Source organism: Camelus ferus, chromosome 23 (assembly GCF_009834535.1).
Source record: "Camelus ferus isolate YT-003-E chromosome 23, BCGSAC_Cfer_1.0, whole genome shotgun sequence".
Classification (NCBI taxonomy): Eukaryota; Metazoa; Chordata; class Mammalia; order Artiodactyla; family Camelidae; genus Camelus; species Camelus ferus.
Genome location: NC_045718.1, coordinates 10839434 through 10860362, shown reverse-complemented (window position 1 = coordinate 10860362; position 20929 = coordinate 10839434). Strand labels below are relative to the sequence as shown.

The 20929-nt window shown below is 39.9% G+C and overlaps 1 long non-coding RNA gene across 2 annotated transcripts; it reads left to right on the top strand.

Annotated features, from left to right (window-relative positions):
- Positions 1-207: 207 nt before the first annotated feature.
- On the top strand, positions 208-19485 carry LOC106729495. Of its 2 annotated transcripts, XR_004314702.1 has the most exons (6): positions 208-2596; positions 4748-4852; positions 6670-7149; positions 9379-10591; positions 14254-14306; positions 14961-19485. It is a non-coding gene; the product is annotated as an uncharacterized LOC106729495 (long non-coding RNA). The 2 variants fall into 2 exon arrangements; XR_004314701.1 differs by lacking the exons at positions 14254-14306; positions 14961-19485 and having other exon boundaries at positions 304-2596; positions 9379-11348.
- The last annotated feature ends 1444 nt before the right edge of the window (positions 19486-20929 follow it).

Genomic DNA, 20929 nt, shown 5'->3' with positions numbered 1-20929 from the left:
TGGAAAGCTATCCTATTTACAAGGATGGAAATATACTGAATTTTAGGAGACATCTGTTTTGAATTTCTCAGTATACTGTGTTTATTTTTATTCCACGATTTCTCCCAGAGTATTCCAGATTTGTGATAATGGATGTACATCTAATTTTAAAATTTTACTGTCCATTTCAATAATGTATATTTAGTAACCACAGAGGTTTGCAAGAATTGTACTTTCGGTATAATACTGGCTTTAACTACAGTAAAAAGTTATATTTAAAGCAGTAGGGAAATTGAATCCTTTGCCATTACTTCTTCCATTTGCCTCAAGCTGTTTCCCATAATAGCAAGGAAAGCTTATTTATCCATATCTTTTGCCTCCAATGGACATTTTTAGCTTTTTGATACTAAACTTTTATCCCAAAGAAACGATAATATTTTTTCTGGACTGTCCTTGGCTGTTTTCACTATCGTATGGGAAAGCTGGTAACTGGGACGTGCTCGTGGAAAGATACTTGATGAAACTCGTCTTGTTTGTCAGAATTACAGCCTTGTAGTTTGGGTCCATAAGATTGTGCTTTTATGGTTTCTTTTTAGTCAGTATAAGTCAGCTCTCTTTTGTATCATTCAGGTGATCTTAACATAACTGAGTGTGTAGAATTGAAAATGTGAAAGAAACTATTTTTAAATGAATATTCAGGTCAAAACCTCCATTTAGTAAGCCATTTTTTGTTACCCTAAAACAGCAAAAAGAATTGAGGGGATTTTTTTTTTTGAAAAGTTATTGCCAAAAAAAATTTTTTTAACCAGAAAATAAAAGCTGAAAATAGATGGAAACATACTATATTTTGATAGCTCTCTCCAGAATGACAGATTTTTCTTAGTGAATCTCCTTATGTGAAATATGCCTTCCCTGTGGTAAAGTATGAGATATGGGAAGCAACTAATTGGATTGCTCAAATTAGTCAATGTGTTTGAAACTTTTGGGGGGATATTTTGCTTTTTGGGTAACTATATAGTGCCAGTTGTTGTTTTCTGTTCAGAATTTCTTCTTGTGAACAATAGGCAGAAATCCAAAGTAACATTAAAGAAATGCCACGTTAGGCATAATATGATGACCGCAGGTACACAGGCATTTCAGCAAGGAAGCGGTACTGAAAAGTAAGAGCGATAACATGATAAAGAATGATTATCGATTTTTTAGACGTTAATATGAACTGGACTTCATAAAAGCAAAAGAAGTGTTGGAAAAAGAAGACTCTAGAATCAATGATCTTACAGTATTTTGAAAGGTCTTTCTAATGCTATCTTTTGGGGGAAAAGATCTTCTAGCTACAATGATTTTAATAAAGCAAAAAACCCCGAAGGCTGGGACATTTTCCTTTAAAAATATTGAAATTGATAGCATCTTAGTTATTAGTAGGAAAGCCTTTGTGTTTCTTTAAATTGACTGCAAAGCAAATTTTCCGTTTGCTAAGACTTTTTGTAAATGTCAATTGTATGTTAAAATGACTGATTTTTGGATGAACGTACCCCTGTAATATCCATCCGCGCTCACTGGCCTTTCAGAATTAATCCCCTTAGAAGATGTCACCGTAAACCAGGGAACTGTTACCAATCACGTTTTGGGAATTGCCTTAAAATCCAACCCGAATGATTTTTTTTTAGCACTACTTTTCAAAGAAACTGAAAAATGACAACTTTATATCCTGTAATGATTCGGTTTTCAGATAAGCTGAAAAACCCTTAATGTTACAGTTTGGTGCATATAGTAGCAAATCAGATTGACTCACAAAGATCGGAATGAAAAATTAAGACTAATTTTCACCTGTGCTTAATAAAATACCTCAGATGGTCATTTTGGTGGACGGAAGCAGATTCTCTCTCTTTTTTTTTTTTTTTTAAACTGAACCTTTCCTCAATGGGGAAACGGTATATAGTTAAAGTATTTGGATACAAGTTCGGTGGAGGTGCAAAACTCACTGCCAAATGTATGTTTTGGTGAGAAGAGAAGTAGAAAGACTCATTCTCAGGAGGACTTTTGTCGAATCAAAGCACATCACTGCTTCTCTGCATTCCCTTGTGAAGCCTTTCACTAAATAAACCCAGAACAGTTAAAGGCTGGGCCCTCCCAATTACATTTTCCATAGTACCATCATTTTGTTCAACAGAGATAATAGAAGTGTTTTCAAAGATGAGAATATTATTGGAAGAAGTATGCAGTTGCTCGAAAAGTACTTTAAGGGCTAGAAGCATGTTCACGAGGGTAAGTTTGCAGAATGTGTTATCTTCATGTATATCATTAAAAGAAAATATATGGTCTGCTGCATGATAGAGTAAAATTCCTAATTTAATAAAACACTTGATTAAAGAACAACAACCACAAAAACCCCTCCTCGTCTGAAATTTGGCCCTTTGCAGTGCTTGATACCAGCGACCCTGGTGGTGGCCAAGATCTCCGACGGGCGTTCGTTCACCTGTTCGAACTTCTCCCCGGCAGGTCTTCGGGGAATGATTGATTAGCTTCTGTGACTCTGACTTTAGATTCCAGGACGTCCAGACACATGGCGCCCCACCGTGGAAGACAGCTGTTCACACACTGTTTTATATCAAGTCAGGTAAATGAGGGGCTGCGGGGGTGTAGACTGCGTCTGGTGGAGCAACGGGATGTAGCCATGTGCCTGAGAGTTAAGGAAGACACACGCACACACGGAACACCGACTGTATTCAAGGAAGTACGTTGGATCCTCGGGGTCTGTAGATGATGAAGGGTCAGTCCCTGACCTCAAGGGTCTCACTGTCTGGTAGGAGAACAAGAGAGACGCCCATGCAAGTGGCTGGTGTATCTATTTTTCACTTTTAAAGGGACTGTCACATAGAAAAAGATTTGGTATCGAAACCAGAGTTCTCCATCCTCTTGGGTGCTCGTCCTTAACCTCCCACACTTACTCTCCTCGCTTTAAAGTTCACTGGGAGATACCAGATGGCCTGTGAGTCTCAGAGTATCTGCACAGAACATCGTTTGCATTGTCTTCTTGTACAATTTTGTTTAAGAAAATCCTCAGCTAGTAAATTTGGTCACAAAAAGTGTTAAAAATAGATACAAATGCATTGTACACCTAGAATGAGTGGGGAGGAACCGCAGACTCTGTCACCGCCCAGCAGCTTGTCCCAGACGAGTCTGTGTTTTGAGAGTCAGTTGAGTGTAGCACTCAATGTTTTTAGAGAATAGACATCTGTCTCCATCCTATGGCTGCATGATGTGTTTATTTGTACAATGATCACCATCTTTTTCTTAAAGCATTTAGGGTACTTATGGGCAGATCTATACTCTTGTGCCTGAAATTCTTTGACCTCTAAGCTTTTTGCTTGTCCTCTTTTTTTTTTCCCCCAAAATTCTTGCATTCATTAGATCCTTTTCAAGAAACCTAACGGTATTTGCATTTGTGTAATTCTCTCATTGCTGAAAAGCATTCGTTTCATGGCTGGAATGTTGCATCTGTTCAACAGCCTCCAGGCAACACTAAAAACTAGTTTTAAGACAGGAAACTGGGAAGAGTCGTGTGTTTAACTGGAGTTTCAGAGGGGATATAACGAAAAGCACCTACATTGACTTTGATCCAAGATTATCTGGTTAATGCCCTCGCTGATTAAAAATTGTGAGCTCTGAAGCCACTCCGTTATTAATGGTAGATAACAGATTGCTAAGAACATTTCTACCACTGTGTCATTGTGTCTAACAGACATTTACGATTACTGCAGGAGAGAGGTAGCTTGTTAATTAAGTCCAAAAGGAATAATTCTGAAAAATAGGGCACAGTTATCACACGCTTTTGCCAGAAACTAAGTGTTTTCTCACTGGCTCTGAGGTGGTGAGCAGTGCCCTTACAGAGTTCTAAAGAGTAATTTCATAAAGATCGCCTACATCAGATCATAATTTTCCACTATTACCTAATAACATCAAAGATAGTTTAACTCCATCTCTGATAGACATACATTTATCAGGTGGTCCTTTTTGAAAATTTAAGCCATTCGATTTTCTGTAAATAAGTCATTATGAAAGGAAAGCAACTCAACAGTGAAGATTTGGAGATTTGGGTGGAAGAAAACCTTTCTCCCTGCGAAGTCACTTTCTTCTTTCTCTCTCTCGCTGGAAAAGTCTTTTAATATATAGTAATTTCTGTCTAACTTTTTTCAGAGGAGAAAGTTATAAATATAATGAGTTGTTTAAAATTGTTTAAATATCTGGATTATTGCTACACATTTAATAAGGGACATTCTTACATTGGTACAGAGATAAAGTAATCTCTGAATGAAGTCTTTTGTCTTTTCTCTCCTCAATTATGATTTCGAGGACTCGAGTTGCCACGTGGTCCCATTGTTCAAGGAGCAAGCTGATCTATTAATATTTCTTAAAAGAAAAAAATTACTGTGAACTGTTAACTAAATGCTGGGGTTTTGCCTGTTTGTTCTTTTAAAATGTAGACTGGAGGAAGTATTAATGAAAGCCTATAGAATTATTATCTTTGACTAATGAAAATAAAAAATAGAATAAAAATATACCAACCATAGAATCACTTGTCTAGAAGAGGTCATTAGTCAGGGTTCAAAATCAATGCATCAGTCCTTTAGACAATTAATCCAAACATATCATATGGCATCTATTTGATGAATAACTTGTGCTAAGGTTTTTCATTTTCATAAGATTTATTGAGCACTGTGATACTTAACTTTAATGGACTGGACTTCTGGCTGGAATCCTTTCTCAGCCCACAGGTCACCTGCAGAGAGGAACTCCTGGCTGCGCGTTTCAGGAAGGAACCGGGAAAGGTTCTTGCATGCCCAAGTCTGCTTTGGATTATTCATTCTTAAGGGTAAATCCTTATAAAAGTGATTTTGATGGTAAACCAAAATCCATGTAATGCATATCAGCACTTGATATAAATTTTTTATAAACTTCCATATTTTCCAAGATAGGATTCCATATAATATTAAAGCTGCAAGAAATAATCTTTTAATAGAGAGGCAGCTTGGTCCTTAAAAATGATCAAGTTCTGCTGATCTTCTTTATTTTACATTTCTATATAGAATGGACCTTTATAGATTCTTTATAGAATTTATAAAAAATTATAACTACTTTTATTTTTTACTTTTTATTGAAGTATAGTCAGTTACAGTGTGTCAATTTCTGGTGTACAGCATAATAGCCCAGTCATGCATATATATACATATATACACACATATATTTGTTTTCATATTCTTTTTCATTAAAGGTTACTATAAGATATTGACTATAGTTCCTGTGCTATACAGAAGAAATCTATGTTTTTTAAAATCCATTTTCACATATAGTAGTTTGCAAATCTCAAACTCCCAAATGTATCCCTTCCCACCCCCTTTCCCCTGGTAGCCATAAAATTGTTTACTATGTCTGCGAGTCTGTATGACTAGTTTTATATCATGAATTTTTTCTGTTAAATCCCCATGGATCATACTTTGTAATACATTTTTGTTTACTGTTTTTCATCCCCCTTTCACCGTCCTAATCAAACTGTTTTTTTTTTCTACAAAGTCAGTGCTTACTAAAAACTCACGGGAAATAAAATGGTATTATATACATTGTTTCACACACGCTGATGTCAAAAACATTTGGTATCCTGTTGATTGAAAGAACAGATGCTTGTGTAATTTATGGAGCTAGAAATACAGTCACAATATCTTCCCAAAATAGTAACGTGTCCTAATAACATGGTTAGTGGGCAGTGAAGTCAAAACCTTGGACAACTCAAGGCTGCAGACCTGATTTTGAGTGGAGCGTAGACAATTTGAAGGATGTTTTCAATATTCTAAAAATATGATTGTTTATATATAATATAACTATATAATCACAAAGTAATATAATATAAATATAATATAACAATATAATCACAAAGTAGTGCTTGTTTTACATGAAAAAAAAATCCCAGCATATAGCTTCTGTTTTATTTTTCTTTTTGGATTATGCGTATCTCGTCTTCTCTACTGACAAAGTTTAAATAATCCGTATAAGCAGGAAGTCAAGAAGTCTACTTTATTTTAAAAACTAGTATGTTTCCTAGAAAAATCTTATTTTCTATAACACACATGTGGTCTTAATTTTCCAAGATTAATTTACACAGGTAATAATAAACCATGTTGTGTTACTAACACAATGATTGTGTTCACTGGGGTTAATTTTTAAATTATTTTGAGTATCAGTCAACATATCTATCCTTTCCAAACTAAAGGATTAATCAGCTATTCCTGCAAAGTCTTAGATCACAGACATTATATTTCTTTGCTAAAAATAAACACTGCTTAAAAGGACGTTGGCACAGTTTGTTGAAGTCACGGTGGTTGTACTATTGACAAATGGTTCTTCATTATAAAACAAAACAAAACAAAACAAAAAAAACCTAGATTCAACCATGACTTGAATTTCTCCTTATTTCAATGTTTTACTCCAAACTCAACACTATCCTTGTGGCTGTTTCTACAAAAAGGGTTTATTCTGTTAAAAATAAACATTTTCTTGTTGATCAGTTCTTTAAATAATTAATTACTCATAAAGCAATAGCTTCAATAGCTCAATATAATATAGCTACAAAATAAGCTCATGGGTTTGGGAAAATGCCATAATGTATATATTTTCTTTCCTTTTTTTTTGCTTCAGGAAGAAGTCTAAATTTCAAAGCAAAGCAATCCTGACATATTTTTCCAGTAGCCAGACTTTGAAACATTAAAGCATATGAAGATGTGATGAATGTTCAAATATACAGTAATACTGAAACCCTCGTCCAATTCTGTGCAGAGCCAACGACATACTTATTTGATTTGAAATAACGTATGACATTAGCTCAAGGACAAGAAACTTATCCGCAAGGGGACCAGGAGACGGCATCCTGACCGGACCGTGGTTGCCGGGCTCTGTGTTAACATCGGCGGCCAGACAGAGATGCACTGGGTTCGTCAAGGGTTCCGAACTTCGGGAGAGCTTGAGATTGAGTCTGACTTGTAAGTCAGCATCAGCCCTCTCGGGGAGGAGCCGCCTGTCCTGGAGGAGCTCGCCCTGCCTGTCAGCACCGCCCCAGGCGAGGAAGCGCCACGCGGAGGGCCATCTTACTGGGGATGTCCTCGTGCTGCTTTTTGAAAGGTGATATATCTTGAGGCTATTGAGAAAAGAAACCTGACTTTTCTTTCTCTCTCTCTCTCTTTTAATCTTAGAATTGGGAACACAGCAGTTTGTGAAGGGAAGAAGCATTAAAATCTCAGGAGACCCAGATTTAAATACCTGCCCCTTAAATAATAAGGCGCCTCATGCTCTCTTTCGCAGAATATCTCTTAGAAAGGACTGTTTGGAAATAAATTAAACTAGTGTATCTGAGGGTGATTTTATTATCCAGACATAATCTAGGAAATGAAAGCTCAGACAAGTTATGTAACCAGGCGGGTGAGGGGCAGACCCCAGTCCGATGACTCAGTTCCTCTCTGTTCAGTTACTCTGCTGTGTCTCCTAGGAAGGTAGCTTTGCGGTTGCTGCAGTTCCCATGCAGATAAAACCTTTCTACAATACACATAGTTTGTATATATATATACTCTCTACTAAAAGAAAGTTTTAATTCAACTTGAAATAATAAATGGTTAATATAAGGAAAGTGAGATAAGCAAAAAATATCAATAATTTTAGGCTTGTATTAAAAGTGACCTTCATTTTGGAGTAATGATGGTTCCTTGTTTCTTTCTTTCCTTCTTTCTTTTTTTATTGAGGTGTAGTTGGCTTATGGTGTTGTGTTAGTCTCTGGTGGACAGCATAGTGATTCAGTTATATACGTATGTATATTATTTTTCAGATTCTTTTTCATTATAGATTATTACAAGATATTGAATTTAGTTCCCTGTGCTCTACAGTGAGTCCTTGTTGTTTATCTGTTTTGTATATAGTAGTGTGTATCTGCTAATCCCAAACTCCTAATCTATCCCTCCCCTTTTCCCCCTTGGTAACCATAAGTTTGTTTTCTATGTCTGTGAGTCTCTTTCTGTTTTGTAAATAAGTTCATTTGTAACCTTCTCTATTAGGTTAAACTTTGTAAATATTTGAGACAGTACATAATTTTTAAACCAACAACACATAAACATGTCTGTAAATACTTTCAGAAACAAAGATAGCTAGTCTGTCAATTACCAAATCTTTCCAGAAAATACAACTTTCTTTTAAAATGATAAGGGCTTCATAACGGTTAGCTGGACTGATTTGCCTGTGAAAAACATTTTTAAATGACTTACGGTGTATTTTGGAACATATATATAATATGGGATTCGTATGTATAAATCCAGTTAATATGTGTATTAAAAACCAATCATTTTTTCCTCATTACTAGTAACTTTGCCAAATAGTACAAAGGTTGGGCTGGAAATGGATCGCATCTCCAAAAACAATTCATAAAGACACTTTACAAAGCGAGCAGCGTAGAATGATTTCCACAGCTCAGTGGGGGAGGAAAACCAGAACCACTTTGGGCCCTTTGCCGTCGGCAGGAGTGAAGGCTGTCAGTAATGACGAAGCTGTTGGACAACAAAATCATAGGCCCCTCTGGGATGTCAGTGTTCCAGTTGTAAAATCTGGCTAATCTGAGCCAGGCTTTGGCACGACCGGCCCCGCGTTCCTGGCCTTCTCAGAGGAGAGCGGTGTCCAAGTATCCCGCTTGGCTCTGGCTGCACCGAGCCAGTTTCTGACTCTGATGCTCGCACTCTTCCTATCGAAGTGGCCAGAAGTCCCGATCACAGTTGTAATCACCCAGAGCAAGCATCTCTGGAACAGGCATTTTACCTGTGTAACTGGTAAGGTGGAAGCGCCCGTGCTGAAACACTTCACGAGATTTCATATCCGAAAGAGAGGAAGAAATCCTCTAAGAAAATGGTAATGGGCCTGAGAAAGGGGTCGAGGCCCCCCAGTACCAGCGAAGCTGGCACCTCATGTGTCACGAGCTTCTTTCAAGGCAAGAGAAGGGCGGATGGCAATGGCTCCCCCCTCCTTTTTTTCCTTTAATTGTAGTACAGTCAGTTTGCAATGTTGGGTCAGTTTCTGGTGTCCAGCACAATGTTTCCGTCACACATACACATACATACATTCCTTTTTATATTCTTTTTCATTCTAAGTTACTGCAAGACATTGAACATAATTCCCTGTGCTACACAACAGGACCTTGCTGTTTATCTATTTTATATTTAATAGTTAGTGTCTACAAATCTCAAACTCCCAGTTTATCCCTTCCCACACCATCACCCCCACACCATCCCCCCAATAACCAAAAGTTTGTTTTCTGTGTCTGTGAGCCTGTTTCTGTTTTGTAAATACGTTCATTTGTGTCTTTCTTTTTTTTAGATTCCACATATAAGCGATACCACGTGGTACCTGTCCTTCTCTCACTGGCTTACGTCACTCAGAATGACAGTCTCCAGGTCCCCCATGTTGCGCAAATGGCAGTTTTTCTAAGGCACCATTTCTCACTTTTTCTATTCTGAATAGACTCCCTTCCATGAATAGAAAGTAAACGTGATGAAACGATAAGCACCCATGAGTGTCAGCTGCCCCTGGGACGGTCAGATGAGCTGGAATTCAGGCTGAAGGCCGTGTGGTGGGAAAGCCTCCTGCCCTGCGGGTTGTCAGGATCGGAGCCCGCGAGCTCCACGGAGGTCAGGGCGTCAGGCCGAGGCGGGGGCTGCAGACTGACGTGGAGACGCTCTATTTCACACGCTTGCCCTCTGGAAGGACTGGCAGAGGCAGTCACTTAAATTAAACACAGGTCGTCAGACAAGACACACAGTCTATTCCTGGAACAGACAACTTGAGCACGCCAGGTCCCCGTGGCCTTTTACCGAGCCTCATCACACTCCCCTTTACGTCCCTCTGTCAGTTCACGTTAGGGCTGGCTGTGTTTAAAAGTGGCATTGCATGTGTTCTGCGACCCTCTGGCTCGGAGCAAAGAAATTGCTTTGGTTTAGTTATGACCTAGTAACCTTAACAAAACTGAAAAACTTAATGTTCTCACAAGCCTAGGGAAGAGAGAGAAAAGCTAAAATAAATCTGGCCTTGATACAAGCTGGTCCGATTCTGCCCACACCCCTCTCCAAATCCCAGGGAAGTGAATGGGAAGATCTCTGACCCTTAACTATCTTATTTCTTGTGACTCTTTTCATTCAAGGAAAACTAGGCATGGATTGAGATGGCTGCCACCTACTTTGAATTCTGGAATTATAACAGTGTGTTCTAAAAAAAAAACACTACACACCACGGAAAATGTAAAGGCTCAGTGCAATCGAGTCTCGATGTTTCCAGCAGGACTATTTTACAGTCAAGGCTGTCATGAAAATAAAGATGTGGAGGGCGTAGACTAGAAGGGGCAAAGTAGTGATTGAAAGCCACGCTCGAATTAGTGGAAAACTATCGAACCAGCAGGTGGGGTAAATTGTGAACCGAAAGTTACCGCAAACACAGGGCCCTGACGTCCGTTCTCTTTTCTGACACTAGGGTAGCTGCGAGCGAGAGCAAGAGCCCGACCTCCAGCCGTGGGCCGTCCACACCGCGCAGGGGTGAGGTAGGCTCTGCAGCAGACTCTAACTTTGTGAACCACGTATGCAGCTTAGTCCAAGGAAAGGAAAACAGTGAACGACGGAATTTGCTGAACTTACTCCTGCTGTTCCCTGTGCACATGACAAGGCATTTAGTGGAATTTCTTACTGTTGCGGGTGAATCATTTTTGCATAAGAATTTTAAGTTTTGGTTATATTCTGCTAAGGACTTCTAGAAAAATATTTTGGAAAACAAAGAAAAGCAAGGTTCTGCGTTGCAAATAGTCCCAGCTGCCCTAGGATTTTGCTGTCAGTAGACCGATGCATATTTCGTGTTAATGCAAAATGCTCAGTTTAGCGGCTCCTTTCATAGGGTCCCTGTTCTACAGATGTCAGCAGCTATGCCAAGAGGTGAGTGCGCATGACTGAAAACGTTTGTATATTGACTCGACACTCATGTCACAGTCGACAGGCAACAGAACAGGAGTGACACGCCTTTGGTTGTAACGGACCCTGCAAACCACTGAGTCCCCTGTCCCGCGCTAATATTTTATCCAGCAGCAGCATGGCAACGCCTACTGATTAGGCAGATTCCCCTATGGGGTTCTACTCTGTAAGAAATACTTGCTTATTTCAAAAGGATTAAACTGCCAGTCCAGGTTCATCATCGTCTTATGTCCTGAGACTACTGGTCACCTCAGTATGTCCTCCCAAAAAATGACTAATCTCTCTTCCCCTAATAAAACCGTCAGTCCCCGCGCAGACAGTTCGTCTGGCAGGTATTAAACAGTTACAGACTTTAAACTATTTTAGCTGACTGGACTATGGCATTGTGTAAAAATTTCGAGTACCCGTTTCCCTTATGTTTCATGAATCATCTCTTATTTGATGAGCCCGTGGTCATCCCCGAGGTGGTGCTCCGAACTGTTGTCAGCTGTCTCACCACAAATAATTACGGCCACGCTGGATGCCAGGGAAGTGTATGAAATAATGGCTTTCAGGTCTTGTTTTGATATCTGCCAAATGACTTTCTTTTTAATTGAATGATAGAAAATTATGGAGAGTGGTCTTAACAATGTATTCACTAGAGTTCATGATAATTTAGAACAACATAGATCACAGAGCACTCTTGGGGAAAGAGGATATGAAAAGAACCAAAAAGGAAAAAAAAACTGCTGGGATTTTCATATCCAAAACATTGAAAAATGAACGGTTTTGTAGCATCCTAGAGTGCACCTGTCACAGTGCTGATGGAATCTCTATGTCGGCAACTATGAAAGAATGTATTGAGTTGTTTCTTCATTTCTTATTTGCTCAGTAGTGTCTAAATTGTACTAATTTTGTAACTTTATTTTAGAAAAAAATATATTAAATATGAAAGGAGAACACTAACAATATAATTTTAGCAAACGTAAGAAGATTTTGTTGAATTTGTATCATCTGAATACACCATGTTTACCTACTACACGCATAGTCATATTTAAACGATCAGATGTGTTCTGATGCGATACCTCCAGCTACTTTGAATAACAAACCCTCCAGGTTATTAACCGTGAGATAATTTCACCTCTGGAACGAAGCCAAGATAGGCATTTTTTTAGCTCAATGAAACAGATCCTTTCCTCCCACACAGTGAGACGTGGAGGCTCGCCAGCCTCTCAGCTGGAAGAACCCCACTTCTTCTTTCTTATTCTTTCGAAATGGCCTAAAACGCAGAAACCGTGTGACTACAGCTACCCTGTTGTTTCTGTCTTCACCCCCCGCCCCTTCAGAGCCTCACAGACACTGCAAAGTCGGCAGAACGCTGAGCTTAGAGGTTGCTTCAGTGAACATTCAACGCTGTCGGTGAGTTTGGAATTAAAATCAAAACCATCGACCGTTGATTGTACCCTATGGCCAACCACCACCGCCACCGTGGCTTTCGGACTTTGCTGAAGACAGGAGACCAGAGCGGGGCGCCCGGGATGCTCTCCTCCCTGGGCGGAGACTACTTTTTAAAAGGTCACAATCAACATTCATTGCTGTCGGTGGGTTAACTGTGTGGACAAGCTCACTGAACAATGAATGCAACTGTGGCCCCGCATTTTGCAATCGCCGTCAAGAGACGTTCCCTCCCTGCAGGATCTCTTGACGGTGGTAATGCTGTGGTTTCCTCCGAAGTCTCTGGTCTACAGAGGCTTCACGTCTGTTCACTCAGTGTATCTCGTATGTTCAGATTTCGACGGAAAAGGTACTCATTTAAACAAGAGCAATACTTTTCTACACTTCCGTGTGTTATAAATAGAGCATGTTTTAAGAGGTAAACTATGTCCCTCATGGAATCTATAACATAACAGGCTAAGTCTGAACATCTTCCTGCAGGAGTGAAAAAAAGGCATGGAGGAGTCCAGCGGCCACGCCGTTGGCACCCAGGCCTTAAAACAGCAGCAACACTGCATCTTCTGTTAGATTCCCTGGTCAGAGCGGTACATAAGCACTGGCTACATTTATCTTTGTGCCGCTCAGGGTGGGGACTGACTCAAACCATATCTCCTCTTGCCATGGAATTTGCTAAGGAGGGAAGAAAATATGTATAAGTAACTATGTAACTATCAGAACACTTACGAGAGTCATACAGCAGACGGATTTCCATAATTAAATCCAAATTGAAGGTAACAGTTTACCCACCTTCTTTGTGTTCTGCCTTCCGAAAGCCTTCCCCACATCATCAGACTTAGGGCCACAGCCTGTGAGTTGTCTCACGTCACATCATGGCTGGGGTTCCTTAGCTAGTTTGGCTCTACATCTTTACATAGTACAATTGTCTTTGAATTTGATCACAGCAGTTTTAAGTTTATCATTTGTAATGATAATAATACTTTTTAAATGATTTTATTAGTAATTATATTACCGATGGAGTGTCTATGGTTAGCATTTCTGGAAGGCATCCGTGTTTATTTTTTGAAAATCTGTTAAATACATTATTCTTCCATTTCTTGCCCTTTTCAAGTCCATTTACCTTTGATTCCCATCACAGGAGCCCATTCCTGAGATCCTTCCCCAGATCTCGTTATGACCATAAAGGATTCCACCATATCCAGTATCTAAGTTGTGGCGCCCGCTCTCTGATTGCTGCTTCCTGCTAGTCTAGGCTCTTACTCTCTTATCCCCAAAGCAGCCGTCCTTCCTGCTGCAGTGTTGCTGGAAAAAAAAATGAAATCACACAATCTTAGGATTTTTTTGTGTGTATTCATCGGTTTCCAAATCCTTTGGTCCCTCAACTTTAAAACAAATTAAAAAAAAATTTTTTTAATTGAAGTACAGTCAGTTATAATGTGTCAGTTTCTGGTGTACAGCACAATGTCCCAGTCATGTGTGTGTGTGTGTGTGTGTGTGTGTGTATATATATATATATTCATTTTCATATTCTTTTCCATTAAAGGTTGTTACAAGATATTGAATATAGTTCCGTGTGCTCTACAGAGGAAAAACTTTTAATCTATTTTTATATATGGTGGCTAACATTTGCAAATTTCAAATTTCCAAATTTATTCCTTCCCACCCCCTTTCGCTGGTAACTATAAGATTGTTTACTATGTCTACAAGCCTGTTTCTCTTTTGTAGATGAGTTCATTGGTGTCCTCTTTTTTTCTTTTTTTAGATTCCTCATATGAGTGATATCATATGGTATTTTTCTTTTTCTTTCTAGCTTACTTCACTTAGAATGAAGATTCCCCAGGTCCATCCATGTTGCTGCAAATGGTATTATTTTATTCTTTTTTATGGCTGAGTAGTATTCTGTTGTATAAATATACCACAGCTTCTTTATCCAGTCATCTGTTGGTGGACACTTAGGTTGCTTCCATGTCTTGGCTGCTGTAAATAGTGCTGCTGTGAACATTAGGGTGCATGTATCTTTTCGAATCAGAGTTCCCTCTGGATATCACGTTGTCCCATGCCCCTCCCCAGGAGTTAGCTGACACCTCCTCCTTTTTCCTCAGCTGCTCCTCTCCGCCATCGTGGTTGCCGCAGATGAACTGACCTCTGGTTTTTGAGGAGAAGCTTCAGTTCATCTGATTTCTCTTCCCTTTCTTCATTCAGAGTCCACAGACGTATGGGCTTCCGCCCGAGGGTTAGCCAACAGCCTCCTGCCGGACTCAAGACAAGTCTTCCTCCATGAAAACCCTCTCCTTCTCCACCATATTGGCTCTTCCCATTTAACATGTGACCAAGTTCAGTTTTCTCCCTTTTCAAATGGAAAACAAAAAAAGTTTAAGAATATAGTTCCCTGTGCTCTACAGAAGAAAAATTTTAATCTCTTTTTATGCATGGTGGCTAACATTTGCAATTTAAGAAGAATATCTGTCCTTGCTTCCTCCTCTAAATGGTCATCCCACTTCTTCCCTCCTGTTTCAGAACGGGGCTTTGGAAGTAGCACGTGGAGCTGCAGCAGGCCTGTGGTTGACGGCTTGGTATTTTCACCTCAGCTGGCTGCAATCTGGCTGCATCTAGCGTTCCTCTCCTTCACACGCGCGTAACATTGTTCTCCTGAACCTGCTCTGGGCCAGCTCACCGGCGAGCTCTGCGGTGACAAGGGCAAGCTGCGCTGTCCTGCCAGCTGTCCTGCCGGAGTGCCCCTGGGCGTCGCTGACTGCTGGCATCCGTTCCTGTTATAAACTCCAGTCTCCGCTGACTCTGTGAGCCTAGTCGCATGTGAACTTCTTTCCGTCCTTATAACGGTGACGTCCTGTTTTTCAGAGCCCCATCTTATCCTGCCTAACCTAGTACGCCTGGTTTCTTTGTGAGACACGTCGTGATTGGTTTTCAGGGTTTTTTTCTTCCCATGCTTTACAGTCTTTGAAGGGATCTCAAGCACTGGATGATGCTGGCCTCTGCTTAGAGGCTGCTGATTGTCAAGTCTCTCTCTCCAATCGAGATGGCCCGAATCCGCGTCCCTAACTGCCATCTGCTCTCCCCGCAGACCCTTGTCCGTGCTGAAATCATCTCGCGCTCCTGCTCTTGCCTTCCTGCACATATAATCACAAAGCCCTGAAGATGCTTACGTCTCGCTAGCCCGCTGAGATCGCAGTTTCTGTGTGTGTGTGTGAGTGTGTGTGTGTGTGTGTGTATTTCTACTACCTAATTCAGAAACTCATAATTCTTACTTGGACTTCTCCAGTAGTCACCTAATTAACTTTCTGTCTACCATCAGCCATTTGTTCAATATATTTTCTCCACAGTATTTAAAAAACAACAACTTAAAAACTTAATCATGTTGTGGAACTCTTTAATGCATTCTGAATAAAATCTCCTAATATGTTTAACAGATCGATTGTCCTGGTGGGAAATGTGAGTATTAGCTAAATGCGGAAAAATGAAATTTTACCTGAAACTTCACAGAATCCCTGGAGTTTTATTTCAGTATATTAAGGAGCTAATTGCAACTTTAAAATTTTTTCTAAAGTGAGTGTCGTGGAAGATTTACTCATCCTGAAATGGTGAAGACCTTTTTAAGTATTAACATGATCAAAGAAGAAAGAAAAAAGAAAACAAAATCATGGGAAGATTTGACCACTTAACCTTCAGTCTGTAGCATGTCAAAAACATACAGTGAAAGGGCAGACGGCCAAATGGAAAATAATATGAGAAATAAAGAAAACAAATGATTAATATGCTTAGTCGATACAATTTTTAGAGATATATTCTTAATACAGAAAAAGCAATAAGGAAAAATTAACACCTCAAGAGATAAATGAACAGTGAATCTGAACAGAGAAGTCACAAAAGAAATGCAAATAAATCAGGTAAATTTTACATAAATGATGTAAAATTCTGCTTCACTGAAGAAATTCAAATTTAAAACAGTGAGATGTGCTTTATCTTTAGCAAAGCTAGCTGAGGAAGAAAAGGTCACAGAAGCCAGAAAAGCCGAAATGAATTTCCTGACGCCGTGTAATGTAGGGTGATCTTTGGTTTTCTGCTTTCACTCCTTCTCAGCGCGGTCTTCCTGCCTCTTCTGAACTCATGGCCTCCCCGCGACGGCGACTGGACCAGGGGCCCGAGGGGGACTCTCGCGTGGGCTCGGTGGGGGCTTTTGTACTTGCCCCTCAGGAGTTTGGGCTAGATGGTCAGGAGGCAGTCGGTGTGTGCAAGATCTGCGGCGTCTCGAAGGTGTTGGCAGGTGCACACTTTGCTTTTTCCACACGTGGGGTCGGTGAGTCGGAAGCAGGCGGTGCTTCGGGGAGAGCAGCAGCGGGAGGCGCCGTGCAGCTCCTGCTCCCTGCGAGACGGAGGGGACGGCTTGCCTCCGTGACACTCCGGGTCCAGCATGCATTTTCTCAGCTGCCTTTGCTGGGTTTTGATGGCTTTTAGATATAAGGTGACTGAAGCCTGGAAATTAACCCCAGTTTATTTGTCAGCTGAGACTGGTATCCTTTCTTCATCTCAGAACCACACAATGTTCATGAGACTGTGAACTGATGTCAGCTTTGTGGAAGCAGTTTGGCACTACCTAGCGGGACTTTTAAATGCTTGGATGCTTTGAATCAATGGTTCTCGCTCTGGGATTCTCTGCAGTGTATGCACGTGTGAGGATAGTCAAAGCAACGTTACTTGAAAAAATTTAATGGTGGAAGCAAGCTGCAGGCCCAGCAATGGGGAATGGGGCCATAAGCTGTGCCAGGAATGTGACAGAGAACGGTGATAACCCAAGAGTGTTTTAGTAACGGAGAGCCTGCTTATAATGAAGTAAAACTCAGACTGAGGATTAAACCCCAGCCTCCTAGAGGAGCAGCTATGGCGAAATTCATTAACCCCCCTAAGCCTACATTTTCCTAACAACATAATTGGTACAGTATTTCTTGTCTGATAACACTTTTTGAGGATGAATGAAATCATTTATGCAATGACGTTAGCTCAGTGCCTGACCTTAATAAATGTTTACTCGCAGCAGCAGTAAACGCTGTCCCATGCCTGAGAAGACCCGCTATGTAAAAGTTATTCTTTTCATTTAACTCTCGGTCCTGGAATTTTGGTCATTTTTATTCTCCTATGCATTATGCATTCTATCTTTTTTCCTTTTTCCCTCTTTTTTTTTTTTTTTTTTTTTGCTTTGTTTGTCTTTGATTTGTTTCAAGCTGACAACATGTGTCTCTTTACTATCCTAAGAGAATCTCAGTACTGGTTCAAAAAAAATCACACCATAAATTATACTTAACTTTTGGCCAATTGCAAAAAGAAATAAAGTTAAATAGAATTATCACCCTCCTTGTTGAATTCACACAGTGACCTAGCTATACTGTCTCTCCATCCTTACAGGAGCCATTTGAGGAGGAAAATATTATTTTGGAGAGCTTTGAAGTTGGGGACGAGACAATCAGGATTAAGTCACGTGCCTTCTGTCGTAACTGGCAGAGGGGTGGCTCTAAACTCTACTATCGAATTTATATTCAAATTTTGAGAATCTAGCCATTAATTAATAACTATTTCTGAGGAAAGAAAGAACAGGATATCCCTTTCAAAATAATAGTTCAGCCCAAACTAAGTTTCACTGGAATTTAAGTGAAATATAAAGTCGTGGTCTGAGAACAAGACTCCATATTTGGAAGGATGACACTGTAATTTAAGCGATTTGAGACCTGCTTTTTCTTGTTCAACAGAGAAAGTTACTTGTTTTGGTTGCTGCTCCAATCTGGGCCCAAGAGCAATGTGAAACACATGATCAGAGTTCAACGAATATTAGTTGAATGAATGAGTCATAAACATATCTACTCAGCAAGCAATGCCTTTAATGACTGACTCATGTAATACAATGCTGTACGCCAGATGCTATGAGTCAAAGTTGAGTCTTAGTTAAAATGTAGTTTTTAAAAAAAAAAAAAAAACTACCTCTACAACAGTGGCATTTATTTCAAACCTCAAGACTGGATTCCTAACATTCACTTATGTATTTACCGTACATGAATTTAACCACGATGTTTCTTCCAATCTAATAGACCAATAATGGCAAGACAAACCTTCATTATATACAGTAGTAAGAGAAAAAAGAGAGAAAGAAAGAAAGGAATAAAGAACACTGACCATTACAATTTTAAAATGCCATCAGTTATAAAACACACCTCAGTTTTAGAGATGTAAAAATATAAAGCAGATGCATCTCAGGATCAGTGAAATACAGCGTTTATTTCCAGAAATCCACCATTAAGTGGCTGCATTTCTTCTATTAAACGATGGACACAATTAAAGCTGAAAAGTTAATGCAAGCAAGAAAAGAAATGATGGAAAGATTTTGGGAAATGATTTTAAGTTTTTTTTTCCCACCAGGGACCACAAATGAAATGCTTGGTTTGAACTTTACAAGGATTTTCAAGGGTCATTTTAGCTACACATGATTTTTATCCCAGAGGCTGACTTTGAAATCTAACTTTCCCCTTGACCTTAAGGTATGACCAACCCCTAGGTATAAATAGATTTTTCTTAATTTCTAAGATTATACATTTTAGCTAGTAAAAAGAGCTAGCGTTGATCTAGCAGCCAAACTTGTATTTTTACAAATCCTTTCTTTTACTTTCCAAGGGGCCATCACGATTCAGTGTAACTTTAACAGGTCTTAACCACATTTTCCAAGTCACCTTCCCCCATCCCTCTTCAGACAAATTCACTCATTCTTCCTACTCCCTCTGAGGAAATCTTCGGAGCCCTTTAAGTCACCCCTCCTCGTGCAAATTTTTCTGGAAAATCAACACTGAGTAATAATAATAAAAGATTCCACTATTTTTACTGCCTGAGTCTCTCTAAACCCTGGACAGACAGCTTGGACCCAGGCACAGAAAGCCTTAGCGAGTGGCGCCAAGTCACACAAAGCCATTCTTAAGATGCCTGTTCTGTGCTATCAACCCTCTTACCTTAGGCAACCCCCTCCTGCTGGTTAAGTGCTAACACATGCTTTACAACCGCAGGAGTGGATATGGTTTACAGATTAAAATTAGATGCAGAATTAAATTGCTTGAACACAGCAAAAAAAGAAAAGGGGTGTAGGGAGGGGTGGAGAAGACAATTTGGTCATGTCAATACTCACACTCACTTAATTCCAAGGCTTGGATTTCCATACATTTCCATTAGAATTCTTGGGTTCAGGGTCTACTTTCATAACTGAGAGTCCCTTTCCGAGGAATAACACGGAGATTCTGTCAAAGAATCTGCAGCCCCATGAAAATGCATGTTCACTATGTGGAATTTACAGCCAGGCAAGATCGCTGAGTCAAATACCAGAGCTCCCGTAAGAGAGCCAAGTAGAGTAATTTAATGACTCCTAATGACATGTGTAACTTTTCAGGCTACTATAATAAGAGTAATCAGATCTCAGGCTTCAGGGTGTAACCTGATCACCTGTGCTTTTCAGAAAAGAATTTCTGTACACAGGGACAGCACTGCACAGCTGGCCAGGCTCGTTACCGGTCACGTCAGGAGGAAGGGAAGGAGAGATCAACTTCTCCAAATCATTAAATGCCTTTTGCAACTGGGAAACACAAACTAACACAGCAGTTGTGATAGAAGAGTCTGATGAAATAGAAAACGACAGTTGTTGCCTGGAAATTAAGACCTAAACTCGTGGAAAAGGAAATTAGTAAGTTCATAATATGTAGTTTCTTGGTTTAGAATACAAGGTTACAAAACGAAAAGTTATTTACTCTTCCATCAGAGACATGTGAGGGGAGCCCATGTACTATTTACTGATATTTTCTTGAGTCCTGGGTGACACCGTGGTAAGTACACTCACTTCCTCCTGGGAACCTGACGTCAAGCGGTGGAGAAAGACATTCATCACATAGTCTGCTAATTAGAGGACTCTAAAGTGAAGGGCTAGAGGATGAAAGACAGGCCACCAGGACTTCAAAAAAGAGGAAAATGAGCAAGGCCGAGGCTTACTAACTTGCAAAAGAAGGGAACACAAACCAGTGAAGAAACTCATTAGGTCATTCAAAGACAGGGGAAAGTTACAGGTTTTGAACTGCTAGACAGGGTTATTCTTGGTCACGTGATAAGTCAGGTTTGAGAACTAACTTTCTGGATAAAAATGATGAAGGAATTCAAGTCTATCCAACAAACTTCGTAGTTTATTGACCAGCGAAGTCTTCAGCTGGGTCCAGTAAGGGTTTGGTATGCCAAGGTCATTCAGAGTTCATGGCTTTCTACAAGTTTCAGCTGGTTAGAGCTAGCTGTGATGAAATTTAGTTTTGATGTCGTCCAGGCGGGTTCTACTCTAGTGGAAAATTTTTCATTTGCAGACGTAGAGGATAACTGGTAAAAGAGTAGAGGATATGGGGTCAGGAAAAGGAGACAGAGCATCCTGGGCAGAGAGAATAACATGTGTGGACACCAATGGT